This window comes from Oryx dammah, unplaced genomic scaffold (genome assembly GCF_014754425.2).
Source record: "Oryx dammah isolate SB20612 unplaced genomic scaffold, SCBI_Odam_1.1 HiC_scaffold_10, whole genome shotgun sequence".
Taxonomy (NCBI): Eukaryota; Metazoa; Chordata; class Mammalia; order Artiodactyla; family Bovidae; genus Oryx; species Oryx dammah.
In genome coordinates this window covers 6,884,642-6,903,987 of record NW_024070194.1, presented here as the reverse complement: position 1 = coordinate 6,903,987, position 19,346 = coordinate 6,884,642, and the positions used below count along the sequence as shown (strand labels likewise).

Here is a 19,346-nt window from a genome sequence, read left to right as displayed (position 1 = left end):
TTAATATCTTTGAAACTATATTTTTAAAATATTCATAATTAGTAGCATTCTTAATGTGACAGTCAGAAAAGGTGTGAAGAATTCTGAGCTTCTGATATGGAACTTCTCACATACTCTTTTAAAGTTATCATCTAAATTTTGTATCATAGGCTTAAATACATATTTGAATATAATTAAATAAACTATATGCACTTCCCAGGTGGCACTAGTCGTAAAGAATCTGCCTGCCAGGGCAGGAAATATAAGAGACTCAGGGTTTGATCTCTGGGTTGGGAAGATCCCCTGGAGAAGAGCATGGCAACCCACTCCAGTATTCTTGCCTGGAGAATCCCATGGACAGAGGAGCCTGGCGGGCTACAGTCCATAGGGTCGTGAAGAGTCAGACATGACTGAAGCTACTAAGCACGCACACAGGCAAATAAATTATATATAGTGTTAATATATCAGTAAGTCTTAAAATAGAGCAAATACTTATTTTACATATAAGTAAACAAAATTAATTTAAATGGATATAATTTTTGACATGTAGATATTTGCATTTTAAAAGAAAATTATAATGTAACTTTCAAAAGTAGTCCATTGAAGCTCAATTCCATTCTGGTTCAATATCCACCATCATGGGTTAAAAAAAATACACATACAAGCTTTGCTTTCTTAGGAATTCTGCACTGTTCTTTTTTCTCCATCAACTTGTACATCCCTGGCAGAAATTTAGTCTTAATATATATTTTTATTCTTGGAAGCCTTTTATTAATCAATTTATCACCTATCACTGCAACAAAATGTGCTTAAAATTGAAATTAAAATGCTTTTCATTGACTACAAGTCTTTAAATTTTAAAATGTTATTTTAAATTCAATTATCACTATGGTGATACATTTGTTATTTATTTATGGTGCCTGGACAGGGACTTGAACCCTGGGCCTTCAGATTAAAAGCCTAATGCTATACCAGCTGAGCTACCCAGACAGTAGAATATACTGATCAAAACAACTTAAACATGTCACAGTTTGTGATAGACTGATCAGTCCTTAAAAAAGTAAAATACTCTGGGATACACTTCTCTTAATATGAGAGGTGGGACTTTTTTCATTGAATATATTCATGAATGAATATTATTAATTAAAAAGACAGGCTTCAGCATCAATGCCATTCACACCATTTGTTATTCTTGGTATCAGCGCTGAGAGCTGTTCAGGGAAACCAACAGATGGACTCGGAAGGGCTTCTGTTGCCTGCAGCGCAATCATTTGGTCTCTCTTCAAGTTATACGCCCAAAATTACATAGTGAGTTTTGATAATCTATGAACTGACGTTGGTACTAGGTTCTCCAATTTCTGTGACAATGAAGGACTGAAAACAGTCCTTTGGTAAAAGGAGGTGGTTCTCAGTTATACAATAGACGTGCTGCTGCTGCTGCGTCGCTCCAGTCGTGTCCGACTCTGTGCGACCCCAGAGACGGCAGCCCACCAGGCTCCCCCGTCCCTGGGATTCTCCAGGCAAGAACACTGGAGTAGGTTGCCTTTTCCTTCTCCAATGCATGAAAGTGAAAAGTGAAAGTGAAGTCGCTCAGTCGTGTCCGAGCCTCAGCGACCCCATGGACTGCAGCCTTCCAGGCTCCTCCGCCCATGGGATTCTCCAGGCAAGAGTACTGGAGTGGAATGGACGTGCTACCTGGCTATCAGACATTCACGTTCTGCGCTGAAGGTGAGCATTTCAAAATGTGCCTCTGCTTAGCGCCCTGGAATGGGTGATGCCTTTTCAGTGGGGTCTCTCATCTCCCACTGCTCTCTACCCTCCTTCCGCCTTGGACACTAACTGCATGGACCAATCAATGGGCTTCCTTCCCCGATGGCTTCCGGTTGCGTTTGTCCAATGGGGAGCCCAGCGTTGGTGGCAGCGAGGAGGAGAAGAGAGAAGGTTGGTTGGGCATTTATGCGGCTCATCTGTGGAGTGACTCAGGGCACCTCTGCATTTTCTCCAGAAGGACACAGCTCCTTCGCACTTTATACAGCCTGTCTCCATGTTCTAGAAACCTCTCTCCCCTGACCCTACTCAGGACTCCACCAGCCCAAAGGCTTGTAGCTTTCTTTACTTCACCTACACCTTTATTAATATTTCCTCCATCAAACACTCCTTAAATAACCCATAATATTTTGACTGCGCTGTTTCCTGTTGGCATCCCTACGGATAAACTTATTTTTTATATAGTGGAAGAAGGACATGTGTGAAGGAAGAAGTGGCAAATAGGACACGAGTTAAGTGGAGGGTCTGGAAACTGGCCCTCTTAGGACCGTCTGTGCCTATGAACCCTTGGAAAAATCTTCATGATCCCCAGGGGCCTGGGCACTTCAATTTGATGATGGCCCATCTGGTACCTGAGCATCCCTGTCTGTCCCTTCCGCTGCATAAGGGTAAGGACGCAGTTGGGTGCCAAAGAGGCATTAAAGAAAGCTGGGGTGCTTTCTCTTGAACATCAATGGATACAGGTGAATCCTATCAGGCTTTTGATGTGCATCCAATGCCTTCCAAGCTCTCCTGCTGCTCAGCCACACCCACCACTGACCTCACTTGCAAGAGAAGCAAATGTCCTCCTTTGAGCTGTGGTATGGGGCTGGGTCTGGTTTCACAGAGCTGGGACCTCATAATTGCCTGCTGGAGTCTGGCATCAATCACCCATGACAGGGAGCTTGCCTGGTTTTTCTGCCAGCCTCTCCGTAGCACTGATTTAAAAATTCCAGACAACTCATCGAGAGTTCTTTATTGCAGCGGCGGGCAACTGATGTACAATAACATGTAAAAAGATAGGGGTCCCCAGGCAACAACAGCAGCTGCCGTTTGAGTTGAAATTGGAGTTAAAATGTGTGCTGAATCCACCTGCTGGGGGTGGAGCAATGACCTTGCACTTTCCATCCTGGAATGGTCTAGAAGCCCCTGGGGGCTGTTGCTTGCTGCCACTGAGACTTGAGACTGCTGCTATTAAACAGATGGCTGTAGGTGTGTTTGCATTAACTGCTACTATGATTTTTTTTTTCCTTCATAAGGATATTTCAGATTCTACCATCTATATTTCTATCTAGGTGCCACAGCTCAGTTGATAATTTGAATTCTTGTTTAGCAAATGTTCATTCTCTTCCCATCACCGTGTAAGTGGGAAGTGCTTCCTTCACACCCCCTTTGATATGGGTTTGGCCCACTGCTTTGCTTTGACCAGCTGAATGTCAGTGAAAGTGACAGACCAAAGACATTCAACAGGCTCCGGCAGCTTGTTTTGCTCTTGCTCTTGGGATAAGCTATGAGAAGAACATGCCCAGATGGCTGCTTCATCTCAGCTTGTGGAGCAAGCCCCATAGAGCCTGGCCAAGATCAGCCGAGCCATGGCGGCCCCACAGACCTGTGAATGTGGACACGAGCGCTTCTATCAACTGCTGAGCTTGGCTGGCAACTCCTGAGAAAAGACTGCGTTTGAAGATTCTGCTCTGCTGAACCCAAGGGAAGCAATGTTCATGTCTCTGCTCAAAACCAGGCTTCATTCATTCTGGCATTTATTTATGAATGCACTTGTTTATTCTGCAAATGTGTTTTTATCACTCTCGATATTAAGCACTGCGCTAGAGAGATTCATGTGTCTCCATGTGTCTGGGTTGTTCCTCGATCTTCGGGAGAGAAATGAGGTTACGCAGGTGCACATCCGTAAAGTGCTTTGAAAAGAAGAAAGAAAGTGAAGTCACTCAGTCGTGTCCAACTCTTTGCAAGTCCATGAACTGTAGCCTACCAGGCTCCTCAGTCCATGGAATTTTCCAGGCAAGAGTACTGGAGTGGTTTGCTGTTTCCTTCTCCAGGGGATCTTCCTGACCCAGGGATTGAACCCAGGTCTCCCACATTGCAGGCAGTCACTTTACTATCTGAGCCACCAGGGAAGGCACACTATAAATCCTGCCAGTTTCCCAGCCCTTTTCTCCAGCTTTGCTCGACTGCATGACCTTCTGAGGCCAGGCTGGGGTGCGGTGAGTGGAATGGAATCCTGCTCCTGCCTGGACAGGCTTAGATGATCCCCCTGCATTAAAGCAGGGGCTTTGGGGAGGAAGAGGGGCGGAAGGTAATGCTCTCCATCTCCCCTGCGGGGAACAGGTGTTTTCACCTCTTGCCTGGGTTACTTGGCTCAGCCACTTTGTGCTTAATCTTGTTTGTTTTCAGGTAAAGAAATGAAGGCTCAGAGAGAGGTAATAACTCACTCAATCATTGGCAGAGGGCAGGAGCAGTAAGTGTTAATTATTATTATGCCAAGTCTCCATGATTAGCGATGTGGAAAGACCACCTTAAAGATTGAACTCTTGAACATCTGTGCAGAAGAGAGTTGCCATAGCAGGCCTGACTGCTCTCCTTTGAAATCCCTGCTTACAGGGTTGGCCCTTGCCTAGTGTATGGGAACTTGGGTGTGGGGAGGGTTTTCAACACTCTGTTTGATAAGAGGAGCTCCCTGTGCCTAAACTGTTTATACAAAACAGTATGTTTTATGGTGAACACCTGCTCTCCTTCTGGGAGTCTGGGGGGTGCATGCTAGGCAGAGGCTGCCCCAGGCCAGGTCCGCAGTAAAAATCCTGGGCACTGAGCCTCTAATGAGCTTGCCTGGTGGGCAACATGCACACATGTTGTCACATCTTGTTGCTGGAGGAATTAAGGGAGACTTGCGTGACTCCACTGAGAAAGACTCTTGGGAGCTTGCTCCCGGTTTCCTTCGGACTTCATCGCATGTGCCGTGTCTCTTTGTTGATTTCCTTTGTATTGATTTTCATAACAAATCACAGCCCTGAGTATGGTTATACTCGGAGCCGTATGAGTGTCTACCACAGCCCTCACCCCAAATCAGCAAGCCCTACAATGATCTTGGGGTCCCCTAGTGCAACATCCCTTCGGTTTACTTGACTCGAAGGCTTGGCTGTGGACCCCGCACCCCAATTCCAACACCATCCTTGACTTTCAGGATCATCTTACTCATCCATAGGACTCTGTTGAAGTCTCCCCTTGATCATGAGTTGTGAAGGGTTTTCACCTTTCTTGTGACTCCACAGCATTAACGTCCAGAATCATCCATCAGGTTCTGTGTCTTAAATGATAATCTGTTTCCTTCCAAAGAACTGAGTTGTGGCTTTTGCGGCATGTGTCAGTGTATCACAGCCCTTAGCCTGAAAGCTGAAATGAAATGGTATAAAGTGAATGTTTGCACATTGGTTTGCCTTGTCTTCCATGCTCTGCGTTCACTGAAAAGAAGATTTTTGAAGATAGGATCTTAATAGATGCTAAATTATTACTTAACTTCAAAATATTTTGACAGCTCATAGACACAGCTATAGCAAATATGTCTGTCAGTTATAGTGCCTATAACTGGAATTAGCCCTAGGACTGTGAATCCTAGTTTTAAATGTGATTAGAATTTTATTCCCTATAGGTTGTTTTAACTTGTTAATCCAGTCGTCAAAAACTGAGTGCCAAGTGCCACTAACTGAATATTGTGGAAATTACAAATGGAAAAGACTCATTCTATTCTTTGGAAAGATGTGGGTTCCGTGGTGGTTTTTGTGGTATTTTCCATGCCCACCCAGGCTCTGGGCACCCATACCCCTGCCGTGCAGTAACCTCAGGGTTGGTCGTGCTCACCCTCCTTGTAAGTCATCCGTGTGTCTCAGGGAAAATGACCCCATGCCTAGTGACAGTGGGACTGAACATTCCAAGCTAAGCAGTATAATCCCATCCTCTTTCCCACATGATTGGTTCACCAAAACCATACCTAAGCCAATCATTGGTTCACCAAAACCATACCTAAGCCAATCAGCATGTAGTAGGCTCAGGGTGGCTCAATCAGGGCAGAGTTCAGATTTTCCTCGGATATGTCACCCTCTGGTCATATATGGAAGAACTGGTGGTTTGAATCTCAGAAATGCTGGGCCATTTTGGGAAGCCATACTGAGGAGGAGGAGAAAGGTACCACCATGAAAAACAAATGATTAAATGGAGAAGAATCTTAAGCTACTCCCGATGTCTGAACCTCTGAATGTATTGCTTATGTGAAGAACATATAATTTGAATAATTACGTAAGGGTGAGTTAGTACTTTTAAGGTTTGCATTCAAAATTAATTTAAATGATTTAGCTCCAGAGCATCTGTTCACCTATCCTTTCTCCCATTGTTTATACTCTGATTTTCCTTTGGAAAAATTATCTCTCCTATATTCCAAGACACATGTTTGGACTGATACCAGAATCATATCCATAGGGGTTGCTTGTGCAAGCTTATGCCAAATGGCACACTCTGCCATTTTGTTTTTGATGATTGGATTAGGAATAGACTCATAACTCAATTTGGGCTAGCAAAAGGATAAAAAAATTTAACACTTGTGTATTAGATACTATGAGATCCCCTTTATTCCACTAGTTTGTGTGAAGATCTGTGTTCTAGACTCCCAGGAGCAATTCTACTACCTCCTGTTGAGAACCCAGAATGGCCAGAAGATAAGAGTCCAGGGATAAAGGCAACATTACAGAAAGCAGAGGTGAATGAGAGAAACCAAATCGTTTAAGATCCTGGGTTTGACCTGTCATGAGGCATGCTACCTCTGGACCTCTCTCTTATGGACATCAAACCCAACCCAACCCAGCCAACAACAACAAAATTGTTTATTAACTATGAAACTAGTTTGAGCTGGTTTCTCTAACATTTGCTATACTTACTAAACTTCTCTATGTCATTAGCCATTAGGGAAGTACTAATTAAAGACACAGTGAAATACTACAATATATCTGTTAGAGTGGGCCGTTGTGAAAACTTGACAATACAGTATGTTAATATATAAGCTTTATATATATATATATACACACACACACAGTGTTTGTATGTATATATATAAAAACTTGTGGAGCAACTGGAACTCATGTGCTCCATTTAGAAAAGCAAAATGGTACAGTCATTCTGGAAAGCAGTTTTTTAGATTCTTATAAAATTAAACACACACTTACCAGATGACCCAGCGATGCCATTCCTGAGTATTTACCCTAGAGAAAAGGAAACTTATGTTCACACAAAAACCTCTACCCCAATGTTTACAGCAGGTCTCTTCATAATTGCAAAAATATGGAAACCACCCAAATGCCCTTCAGCAAGCTAATGGTTAAATAGCCTGTACATCCACATGACGGAACGCTACTCAGGAATAAAAGGAATGAACTATTGATATACAGAGCAACTTCTTTGAATCTGGAAGGCATTATGTTGAATGGGAAAAAAACAGTCTCAAAAATTATTGTGTATTTCCATTTATATGACTTCCTGGAAAGGGGAAAAAAACCCAAGATAGAGAACAGTACAGGGCTGCCAGGAGTTATAAGTGAGGGAGAAGTTTTGACTAGAAGGGACTGGCAGGAGGCTGGAATTTTTTTGGTGGGAGGAGATGATAGCACTGTTCTCTATCCTGATTTTCATGAGGATTACACAACACATATGCATACATTAAAATTCACAGACATGTACACTACAGAAGGTCAATTTCACCGTATAATGTTTTAAAAATGACATTTAAAGTCACACAGACAAACTGATGTCTCTGAAGGCATGACTTGAATTTCCCTTAGAAAAGAGGAAGATTCTCCCACAGGCCCCACGCTCATCTAGATATGGCCTGACTTTCCAGAATCAAATCGCAGATCCCTGCAGGAGGATGGTGCTGGAACACCTTCCCTCAAAGGTGGCCACCCACAGAAATGTAGGACAGCTAAGATTGTGGGCTGAAGGCTCAGGCTTGTTCCTCCTCCTCCCAGTTCTGACAGGCACGTGGAAATAATGTTGGGAGTGTAAACTCTGAGTGTGAATGGGAATTTTATTTCCAGAGATGTTTACCTTTTTTTTTTCTTCTTATGGGCTGAAAACTTCATTCATACCTAAATAAATTATCTGGGGGTGTTGATAAGAAGATATGTCTTAGAGGCTTTTCACAAAGCTCTGTATTCAGAAAACCAGCCCTTCTCAGGGCTGATCTTCTTATAGGGAGTTGGGGGTGGGTGGGTAGAAGGGTGGGAGGGTGTATGGCAATCTGAATATGCTGTGTTTTCTTTCTCTTTTTGTGTGTTCACAAAGCTCTCTGATATCAGGGAACCACAAGTTCAAGGTGGGAAAGAAGACAGTTTTCTCTGGAGACAATTGCCTTTCTAAGCACACACAGGGATTCCACTTATTCGGAAGACCTGCTGGCCGCAACCCAGTGTAGTTTGCATTTCCTAAGACAGAAATTGGGAAATAGCAGCAGAAAAATAGGAGACGCTTGTTGTCTATCTTTGGCTTCAAAGGTGAGTAGCCAGGGACTCTGTTTAAATGGCTGAGTGAAAATGGACATATAAGATAGAGGGTAGGGAACATTTTAAGGTTTTATGCAAGTACTATGGTTTTTAATTTTCTCTGTTTCCCCCCAAATTTTGATAGCAGTTATGTGTGTTCGTAGCAGGCATTGGCTGCAAATGGTAGAGATCCACAATTAAACTAAACTAGAAGACAGGGGGAGATGGCTCATTTAAGTGAAAAGTTTTGAGGAGGATTTGGGTTTTGTGTTTTTGTTTTTTTTTTTAATCAGTTATTCATTAGTTACAAATAGAACTGGGCCAGGAGAAATCAATCTAATATAAATGTAAAAGGTTTATGTGGCTTATAGGATATCTGGGAAGAGCAAACAAACAAACAAACAAACAAAAAGGATTTGGTGGATCTGAAATCAGGAGTGAAATTCAAAATTCAAATTGCAGAGCTGCTCCAGAACACAAACCAATGTCCCCACTCTTGGGGCCATTGCAGCTAAGCCCAGGCACCAGCCCTGGAACCCCCACATTGATGCCAATAGGAAATTGTGTGTCCTGGGGGCCTCTTGCCAACAAGGTGGCATCTTCTCCAGGTGACCAGCTTGGATAGTATGGCACATCTAACCACTGAACCAGACCACCTTCTCGCACCCTGTAGGGTGCAGGAAAGCATGTTTGTGACTTCTCCTTTGGGGAAACATGAGCCCATAAGATGGGATGTTCTCTAAGTATGGGAGGAAATTTAAGGATGTTCTGGGACAAACAGTAACAAAAACGACATCAGCAGCAGCAATAGCTAACACATGTCAGTAGTTTAAGATGTGCCTGGCAGTCTTCAAAGTACTTTACATGTATCAGTTGATTTACGTCCCTTTGGAGATGAGTATTCCTCAGATGAAGCGTCTGAGATACAGAGACTTAAACAACTGGCCCAGTTCTCTTCCAGGATGACTCTCCATCCAGCTTTGCCTGGGATGGTCCCCAAATAAATATCATGAGCACCCCATTTACTCTCAGAAGCGGTCTGATTTGGTCAGTGAATTCTACGGTCATTCTACCGGTCGTGCAGCTGGGCAGAGGAGAAGCCTGGATGGCAGACAGCCACTTACTGGGGGCTGCTGCCGCCACCAGGCTCCCTCTTCTCATTTCTCAGCTCTACCCTCCTCTGTTGGGTGGGGTCAGTGCTGAGAACCTCCCACTTTCCAAGCCAATAGAGATGGTGGTAGGCCACCATGCCTGCCAGAGAACCCACCTCCATCAAGTTGTGTTTTTTTTTTGCCAGAAATCACAGAATTTCAACCCATTGGCTTAGTGGGTTTAGAACTCCTTTCTGGAACCTGGGCTGATGCCCCAGGAAACTCAGGTGCTAAGAGTTGGGGGGAGGCATCACAAATGGAGATAAGGCTGCTGTGGTGCAGAGAAGCAGGTGGGTGCTGTGCAGAAACAAACATTTGACTTCCTGTTTACCTGTAAGAACCCACTGTTTACTGTGACTATTGTAGGAAAACCTGGCTGGCAGAACGGGATTCTCCGTGTGCCCTGTGATCAGAGAGGACTGATTCTAGCCTGATGCAATCAGATGTTGCCATTGGAACCCGTCCCATGAGAGACACAGAGATGGAACAGAAGGCCCTCCCTTAATGCCTTAGGATCAGCAAATTCATTCTGTAAAAGGACCAGATCAGAAATAGTTTAGGATTTGCAGGCCAAGTGTGGTCTTTATCGCATATTCGTGTGTGCGTGTGTGTAGTGTAAAAACCTCTTTAGTTCAGGGGCTGGACAAAAACAGCCTTTGCAGCTGGATTTGGTCCAGGGCACTTGTTTGCAAGCCCCTAACTGATCACAGAAGGCCAGACGCAGATGTGTGCAGAGAGGGCAGGGACAGCCTTGTGTCACCGGGGCCGGCCCCACCTGTGTGTCTGTAGAGACCGTATGCGGCGGGGGGTGAGCGTTGCACGGGTTCCTGGAGGTGACCCTTGAGAGCAGGCTCGGGGGCTGCTGGAAGGGCCTCCCTGGTTCAGCCATTTGGAGTCCGTTTCCCTTCCTGCTGGCAGCACCGGGTGTTTCTCTGGAGAACCACTGCTGCCCCCTGCTCAGTTCAGACCTCAGCCAGTCAAGATTGCATGTCGTCCGTCTCAGTAAAGATCCAGGAATGAGCATGTGGCCCCTCAGTCACACACAGAATAAAACTCAAGTCCCTCCCATGACCTGATGGGAAGGTCCGTCTCTCCCATCTCTCCAGCCTCTCCAGCCCGCCTGGAGAGGGCTGCCCACCTCTCCAGCCTCTCTCTCCCATTACCCTGTATCCCCAGCCACCCTCATCTCCTGTTTTTCCACCAACACCACACCGTGCTTGGTCCTTCCACTCTGCCCCTACACTTTCCCTCTGCTTGACGTGCTCCTCTCGCCACTGTTCCCCTCCTTAAGAGGCCTTCCCCAATTTTTAAAAAAATAGTCCCTCTTTATTTCCTTGCCTCTGGCTGTTTATCTTCGTCACGTTTGCCACACCTGACATCTTTTATGTTTATTTTCTTATTCCTGGTACTGTCTGTTACCCAGCCAGACTGTAAGCTCCAGGAGGGCAGGAATTTTTGTCTGTTTTGTCTCAGGAATCCTCAGCACCTAGAAAAAAATCTGGAACAAAGTGATACTCCCTGAATGTTGGCTGAATGAATAAATTAATGTTGGAACAAAGATACTCCCTCTTTTCCAGAAGCTTTGAGTCTAAGAGGTGAAATATACTACAGCCACAAAGGGAAAATCTATTTGAGGACAGAATCAAAAAATAGAGAAACCAGATCCTGATGGTATCCTTTGAACACCTCGATCAACCTGTACCTAAAGCTAGGACTCTGTTTTCAGTTACAAAATCCAATGCATTCTGTTTATGCATAAACCATTGTTCCTTTTCTTAAAAAAATTTTTTATGTGCATAAAGCATCTTGAATTGGAGATTTTGTTGCTTGTAATAAAGGAGTCTTCAGAGTATCATTTGGCTAGTCAGAGAGAAGAGAATCGGAAGAAGAGGAGAGAAGACAGCACGTGCTGAGTGGTTAAATGATACACCGGGAGATGGAGCAATTCCAGCCTCTAATCCAGTAACATTCTCTGTGAGCCTTAGAGAAACCCAGCAAAGTAGGAGTCAAAAAGGAAGGTAAAGGGAAATGTTGCAAAATTTAGGGGACTTAACACACTAATTGAGCTGGGCTTATTTAGAATACATTCTCACTGCAGAGCGGGGAGAATGTGGATCCTACACAGACCTCAGATGCCGTGTGAGCTGTGGGGCGCTCACACTCCCCCAAGCCTCTGTCCACAGTGTGGCCTCAGGTAAGCGCTCAAACCTCAACTTCCCTTCTGGAAAAATGAGATGACAAAACCCAATTTCAACAGGGCTGTAATGAGGACTAAATAAGGACATACATGTTAAAATACCTGGATTAGAAGATGACCCATGGCAGTTATTCGATAAATGAAAGTTGTGATTATCATGATGGGGTCTGGATTGTGTGCTAAGTCACTTCAGTCATGTCCGACTCTTTGTGACCCCATGGACTATAGCCCTCCAGGCTCCTCTGCCCATGGGATTCTCCAGGCAAGAATACTGGAGTGGGTTGCCACGTCTCCTCTAGGGGATCGTCCCGATCCAGCGATTGAACCCAAGCCTCTTATGTCTCCTGCATTGGCAGGTGGGTTCTTCACCACTAGCCTCTCTTGGGAAGCCCTTGGGGTCTGGACTTGCACTTGAATTTGCAGAGCTGCCCGAACTCTGCCAGCCCCAGAATCAAGGGTGAGGCAGAATTGTTCCACAGAAAAAGCAGAGCACGTGGCTTCTGCAGTTTGTGAAGCTGCATCAGCTCCATCAAGCAACAAGCAGTAAGGATCATGAAAAACACTCACTTTTATATGACATATCGTCCTGTGCAATTTCTTGCAAAAGTCTGATGAGGCTCATACCTCCGTCCTCCCCGCTCTCCGCAGTTGACAGAAGGCTTTCACATTCACATCCGCTCTCACAGAGCATCCAAGGAAAGAACTCAAATGCTTGTGGACTACACAGAGACAAAGGTACTGTCATTTCCTCTTTCCACCCTTCTGGTTAAGCCAAGGAGCAAGTCTCAGGTGGGTACTCAGAATGCCGTATCACCTCTCCTGGGCTTTCTAATCTCCCAACCTAGTTGAGCATGCTGTTGAGGTAGGAAACCAAATTACTGTGTCGCCAGTGCATCTTTGAACCCTTTTATTTATCAAATTAGTTAAGCTCTAAGAACAGTGTCTTCACTGGTGAAATAAAATTAAATGCAGAAGCTCTGATGCTGAGGAATGCAGGAAACTCCCATACCTGGAATGGGAAACCCAGGTAAAGAGTCAAAGGCTGGGCCGCTAGGAACTTGGAGAGGGCAGGGAGGATACGGCTGTTAAGTTGCTATCAGGGGAGAGTGATGGGGACATCCTGAAGCCACAGTCACAGCCCCTCCCCGCACTTTGGCAGAGGGAATTGCAGAGGGATGTCTAGACTCTTCCAGATGCTCTGTTCCAGTAGAAGGGTGCACTACCAGGACACGTGCCTGCCCCAGCTGCCAAGAGAACACCTCCAAGTCTTCTGCGGCTGACAAAGTCTCGGTTCTGATCACTATCCATCACACGCTGGTGATGGTTCCAATACCTGGGGCCTGTGTGCCCGGAGCTAACAGAGCCCATCTGTATGGACTGCTTGGCGCCAGGACACAGGCCTGAGCAGCAGGCTGATGGGCTGGCAGCCTCGCATGTTTTCCCTCCTGTCTCGCATTTCTCCATCCAGGAGGGGCAGACAGCGTGGAATGTACCCCTCCAGAGAACTGGGAAAGCTGGCAACCTCTGAGGTCTGACCCCTCGCTGGACACATGGAAATAAGCCCTGAGGAGAAGCCTGGAGAAGAAGGTGGGCGTTTATCAGGATCCTGTTCACCTCTTCATAAGGACACTGGACAACTTGTTTAGCCACTGCCGAGAGACCTGCCTGCTCCACTGGGAGAAACTCGCAGAGGCTTTGCCTTAGCTAGCTGTCCATGGCTGAGGATCACTGCCCACTTGCTCACACTCCCTCCTTCTTCCACCTTTCAAAGGCGTCAGCAAACCCACGGCTGCACCGCTATCACAGACCCTGCACTGTTCACTTCTCTCCACCTCCATCCAGTCCACTGTGATCCAAGCCATCACCATCTTTAACCTGGACCATCCAGCATCCCTCAAGCTTATCTCTTCTTTTTGCACCATCCATTCCATCCTCCACAGAATGGCCAGAAAGATCATTTAAAATAATATATCCAACTGAGTCCCTCACCTGTTAATATTTTCCAGGGGGTTGTTGTTGCTTCCTTCCCTGGCTTCAAGTCTCTGTCCCTGGCCCCTCCTTAACACACTTGCAACACTCTAGTTGGACTGGAATGCCTTCTGTTCCTGAACACCAAGCTCACTCCTACCTCAGGACCCTTGCACATGTAATTCTTTCTGTCTGGATTGATCTTTTACCAGATGGTTAGATGACCCACCTCATTGTCATTTTCCTAAGTTCCCTCTCTACAATTCTTCATTGGATGCTAGAACCTCATAAACTTCTGTCCCAACATCAAAGTTCCTCTCCAGCTGCCACCTTATCCTGTTCTTGCCCCAGGGCTCTTCCAGCTCTGGGTTTGATGCCTCCTAATGGTCTAGCCTGGTGGAGGTAACCCAGGACTAGAGTTTAGAAAATATAGGCTCGATCACAACTCTGCTACTTAGCTGGCTTGTGCTCATGACTTATTTTCCTAATCTACAAATCTATGGTATAGTGATATTTCCTTCTCAGGGTTCCTAGGAAGATGTCGGAGCTAGTAGAGGTGAAATATTTTATAAACTGGGATGTCCTCTCAGATATTCATTAACATTCAATTTATACTTAATGAGTACCTCCTGCAAAAGTCAGGCCTAGATTAAGAGTACAAGGAGCAGTGTCTGCCCTGGAGAGTAGGGGGAAGGGAGCAGTGGTTCAGTCCACAGGACAGAGACAGCCTGGTTTTGAATCCCGTATCTGTTGCTCAATGGCATTATGACTTCGGCTTCACTTCTCCTATGTTAGTTTCACGCTCTGGAAAATCTGTTTAATTGCACCTTCCAGAGTGGCTGTGAGGATTAAGCAAGTCAATCTAAATAAAGCTCTTTGAAAACACCTGACATGATAGGGATTAAACAGTCATTTGTTACCAGAAGGGAAGGCTAATCGATAAACCCCATTCTCCACTTTTTATTTCCTGTCTACTCATCCACAGTCTAACTTCTACCCATTACTCCAAGCTCAGATCACCCCCAGCTCGTTAGTCTGACACCTCCTGCTGACAAGCCACCTCTTCCTCAGCCTTGGTGTTGGAAACAGTACTGTCGGCTTTCACATCCATCTTCCTCATGAATATCTGTGTTGTCTCTCCCAGCCTCGCCATGTCTCCTGGGGTCATAGGAGAGTCTCAAGAAACGTATCAGAAAAAAAAAAAAAAAAAGAACTTTATAGTGAAATGGTAGCTTCCTTCCCCGAGGCTCCATGTAGGCTGAGAACAATTGCTCCATGGCTGGGTTAATGAGTAATATTTGCTGAGTGTTTTCAAAATGTTGTCTCATATTTTGAAGCAAAGCTGAAGGAGGGATAGAAATCCCACAGGCAGGCATGATGGCTCCAGCTCTGAGACTCACCAACTACTGAAAGGTACATAAAGCTCCTGAAATTCACCAGATTTTGAAATGCACACAAAGAAGGGAACAAGCAGAGTACTGTGATGGGGAGAAGATGGCAGAGGAGATACGGGAAGCACAGGAAGGGGAGAGGCGGAAGTACAAGCAGTGAGGGGAGAGGGTGAGGGAAAGGCTGGCTGAGGCCTTACACGTCGCAGACGTGATTTTTATTTTTTCATGATTTGACCTTATTTTATATATATTTTTAAAACATGAATTTCCAGTTTATTTAGTAAAACCAAAACATATAGCATATTATCTTAAACTGCATAGTTCCTTACAATATAATTTGATCTTTTTTTAATTGAAGATTTTTTTTTTATTTAGGCTATAGTTGATTTTTTTTAATTATAGGATTTTATTTTTATTTTTTAAATGAAACAAAGATGAATATTTTTAATGATAAAAGGTACAGTTCACAAAGAAGATAGACATCATCAACCATTAGACACCTTAACAACACAGAAACAAAGATACATAAAGCAAAAGTCAGAAGAATATCAGGGAAAAGAAAAAATATATGATCAGTGAGAAAAGTTAACATTTCTCTGAGAATGTTTTATTAAGTGCAGAAAATAGAATAGGAGCATCTTGAATGATATTAATAATTTAAATATAATAGATTCATATTTAATTTATATTAATCATATCATATATAAATATATTTAAAATATATTATCAGATGTCCATAGGACATTTAGAAAAATTGGCAGAAAGATAAACATTATTAAATTTCAAAAAGTAGAATTCTTTTTTGTTTGTGATTCAATTATACATATACACATATGTTATTTTTGAAATTAGTTTCCATTATAGGTTATTTTAAGATATTGATTATAATCCCCTGTGCTATACAGTAAACCACTGTTGCTTGTTGCATATCTATTTTTTTTAATTAGAAATCTAGCATTCTATTTGTACTAAGTTGAACAAATGGAATCAAAATGTCAAACTTATTAGTTAGGCAAATATCCATGAGTTTTCTAAAATATATATATTATACATGCTATTTATATATATGTATACAAAAGCATTTCTACTGTACTTGATAAAGGCTTGAGAAAACATAAAAAAAAAAGAAAGGAGAAATTGGAAAACAAAATAAATGAGATGGGAGCACTGAATATGACATAGAAAAAGTGAAACAAACTGGAAGAAGGTTAAAGACCCTCACATAGTCCAGTTGTTCTTAAACATGCTTGCTCATTAGAAACACATCTGGAACTCTGCCCCCCGCCCCAAAAAAAGCGATTTGTATTTGTCAAATAATTCCAAGATAATTCTGATATGCATCTGGATTTTTAAAAGTGATTATTAGGCTTTTTTATTAAATGGTAGTTTTGGTGATACAGAATTCTTTTTAATTTTTACTTTATTTTACTTTACAATACTGTATTGGTTTTGCCATACCTTGACATGAGTCCACCATGGGTGTACATGCGTTCCCAAACATGAACCCCCCACCCCCCCAATAACATCTCTCTGGGTCATCCCTGTGCACCAGCCCCAAGCATCGATACAGAATTCTATAATTTTTCTGTAAACCAATCATGATACAATGATATTAAGTAATAATTACATAATCACAATAGTAAAAGATGTTTATCAGTTTTCACAATCAATAGCCAGACAAAAAATAAGATCATTATAAATGCAAGCCATAACGGGAACACGATTAACCTAACAATAAAAAATAATGACATACAATTTGGGGGGTCAAGGAGAGTGGTGTGGTAAGTGGAAGTGCATATGTGCACACCTTTTCATCTGCTCAGTCTATGTGTTTTGGTTGGTGCAAAATGCAATGTGGGAGACCTGGGTTCGATATCTGGGATGGGAAGACCCCTGGAGAATGGAAAGGCTACCCACTTCAATATTCTTGGGCTTCCCTGGTGGCTCAGCTGGTAAAGAATCTGCCTGCAATTCAGGAGACCTGGGTTCAATCCCTGCGTTGGGAATATCCCCTGGAGAAGGGAAAGGCTATCCACTCCAGTATTCTGGCCTGGGGAACTTCACGAGTCCATGGGGTCATGACCTTCACTTTCACTTTTCAAGGTAAAAGTGATCCTATTACCATTTTCTTAATTGTTTGGGCTTTATTTTCTGTAGGTAGGGCTTTTCCTCCTCTTGCTTTCTGCCTAGAGAATTCCCTTTAGCATTTGTTGTAAAGCTGCTTTGGTGGTGCTGAGTCTCTTAACTTTTGCTTGTCTGGAAAGCTTTTGATTTCTCCATCAAATCTGAAGGAGAGTCTTGGTGGGTAGAGTATTTTGGTTGTAGTATCTTCCCTTTCATCACTTAAGTCATGCCATTCCCTTCTGGCTTGTAGAGTTTCTGTTGAGAAATCAGCTAATAGCCTGATGGGAATTCCCTTGTATGTTACTTGTCCCTTCTTCCCTTGTTATATTTAATATTTTATCTCTGTCTTAAATTTTTGTCCGTTTGATCACTATGTGTCTCAGTGTGTTCCTCCTGGGGTTCATCCTATGTGGGACTCTGTGCTTCCTGGACTTGGTTGACTATTTCCTTTCCCATGTTAGGGAAGTTTTTAGCTATTGTCTCTTCAAATATGTTCTCAGATCCTTTTGCTCTGTCTTCTCTTTCTGGAACCCCTATAACGTTCATGTGTTTAATGTTGAACACATGAGGTGAGATATTATTTTATTTCATTCTCACAGTAAGCCCTCAGAAACACGAATTCTGTTATACATAGATTAAGCCTGGCAGTTCCATGGAGAAAAGAGCTTATGTTTTATGTTTTTCAGTTTGTTGGCTTTGTCTTGGTCACTGTTGACCTATAGTGCATAGGACAATACCTGCAATGTAGTAGATGCTTAAGAAATATGTACTGAATGGATGCCCAAAGATTGAAACAACGAACAAAGAAGGCTCTGAAGCCTGAAAAGACACATCTCCAAAGGAGATGTGCAAATGGTCAGTAAGCACAGGAAAACATGTTCCACGTCACTGTCATTAGGGAAGTGCAAATAAAAATCACAGCGAAATACCACTTCACACCCATTAGGATGGAGGCTATAAAATAAAATTTTTTAAAAAAGGAAAAAAGTGTTGGCAAGGATATAGAGAAATTTGAATACTTGTGCACTGCTGGTGAGAAAATAAAACGGCCCAGCTGCTATGGAAAACAATATGGCATGTTCTCAAATTAAAGGTAGAATTACCATATGATACAACAATTCCACATGTGGGTATATGTCCCAAATTATTTGAAAGCAGAGACATGAACAAATACTTGTACACTCATGCTCATAGCAGGGTGTACAAGTCCTGATTGTGACTCCTGATCAGAGCAGGATTCACAGTCACCAAAAGATGGAAGCACCAAAGTTGACCGAATAAACAAAATGCGGTTTGTACACACAATGGAATATGATTGAGCCTTAAAAAGACAAGAAATTCTGACACATACTCCAACATGATGAACCTTGAAGATATTATGCTAAGTGCAATAAGCCAGACACAAAAAGTCAAATGCTGTATGATTCCTCTTACATGAGGTACATAGAGCGATCAGACTCATAGAGACAGAAAGTATAAAGGTGGTGGCCAGCAACTCTGAGGAGGGAGAATGCAGTTATTGCTACAGGGAGCAGAGTTTCCATTTTGTAAGATGGAAATATGGTGATCATGCTGATTACACATACAATGTGAATGTACTTAATGCTGCTGAACTGTACACATGTTTAAAATAGTAAATTTCATTATATGTATTTCACCATAATTTAACAATTAAAATTTTAAGTGTGTTAGCTTTAGAAAGAAAGAATGAAGACTTTAAGAAAGGCAATGCCCTGCTGCACATCACAATACTAGTCTTTGGCAGCTGTGGAATTGGCTCAGCCTCAGATAGACAAAGGGAAGGAGAGAGAGAACCAAAGCCAGAGGAAGCCGACCAGGGGCCGAGGCTGGGCCACCACTGGGGGGTGATGGGCTGTTAAAATGGCAGACCCAGCGAGGTGGAACCCAGGACCAGGAGGGGATGCCCACAGTGATGGGAACTTGCCTTTCCTCAAGCCCTTGTCCTCTGTGGGCTTGTCTATGAATCTGGAAGCAGAGCCATACGCAGACATCTTTCAGCTTCAGGTGACAGGGGCCTAACTGGTGCAAGCCAGGAAGGAATCCACTGGTTCACGGGAGGAAAGCGCCAAGGGGTGAAGTGGGCTTTGTGCGTGCGTGTGCGCTCAGCCACTTCAGTCACGTCCGACTCTGTGTGACCCTATGGGCTGTAGCCTGTCAGGCTCCTCTGTCC

The 19,346-nt window shown here is 43.5% G+C and overlaps 1 non-coding gene across 1 annotated transcript; it reads right to left on the bottom strand.

The window, feature by feature from the left end:
- Positions 1 to 896: 896 nt before the first annotated feature.
- Positions 897 to 969, bottom strand: TRNAK-UUU. Its single transcript has one exon. It is a non-coding gene; the product is annotated as a tRNA-Lys (tRNA).
- Positions 970 to 19,346: the final 18,377 nt, after the last annotated feature.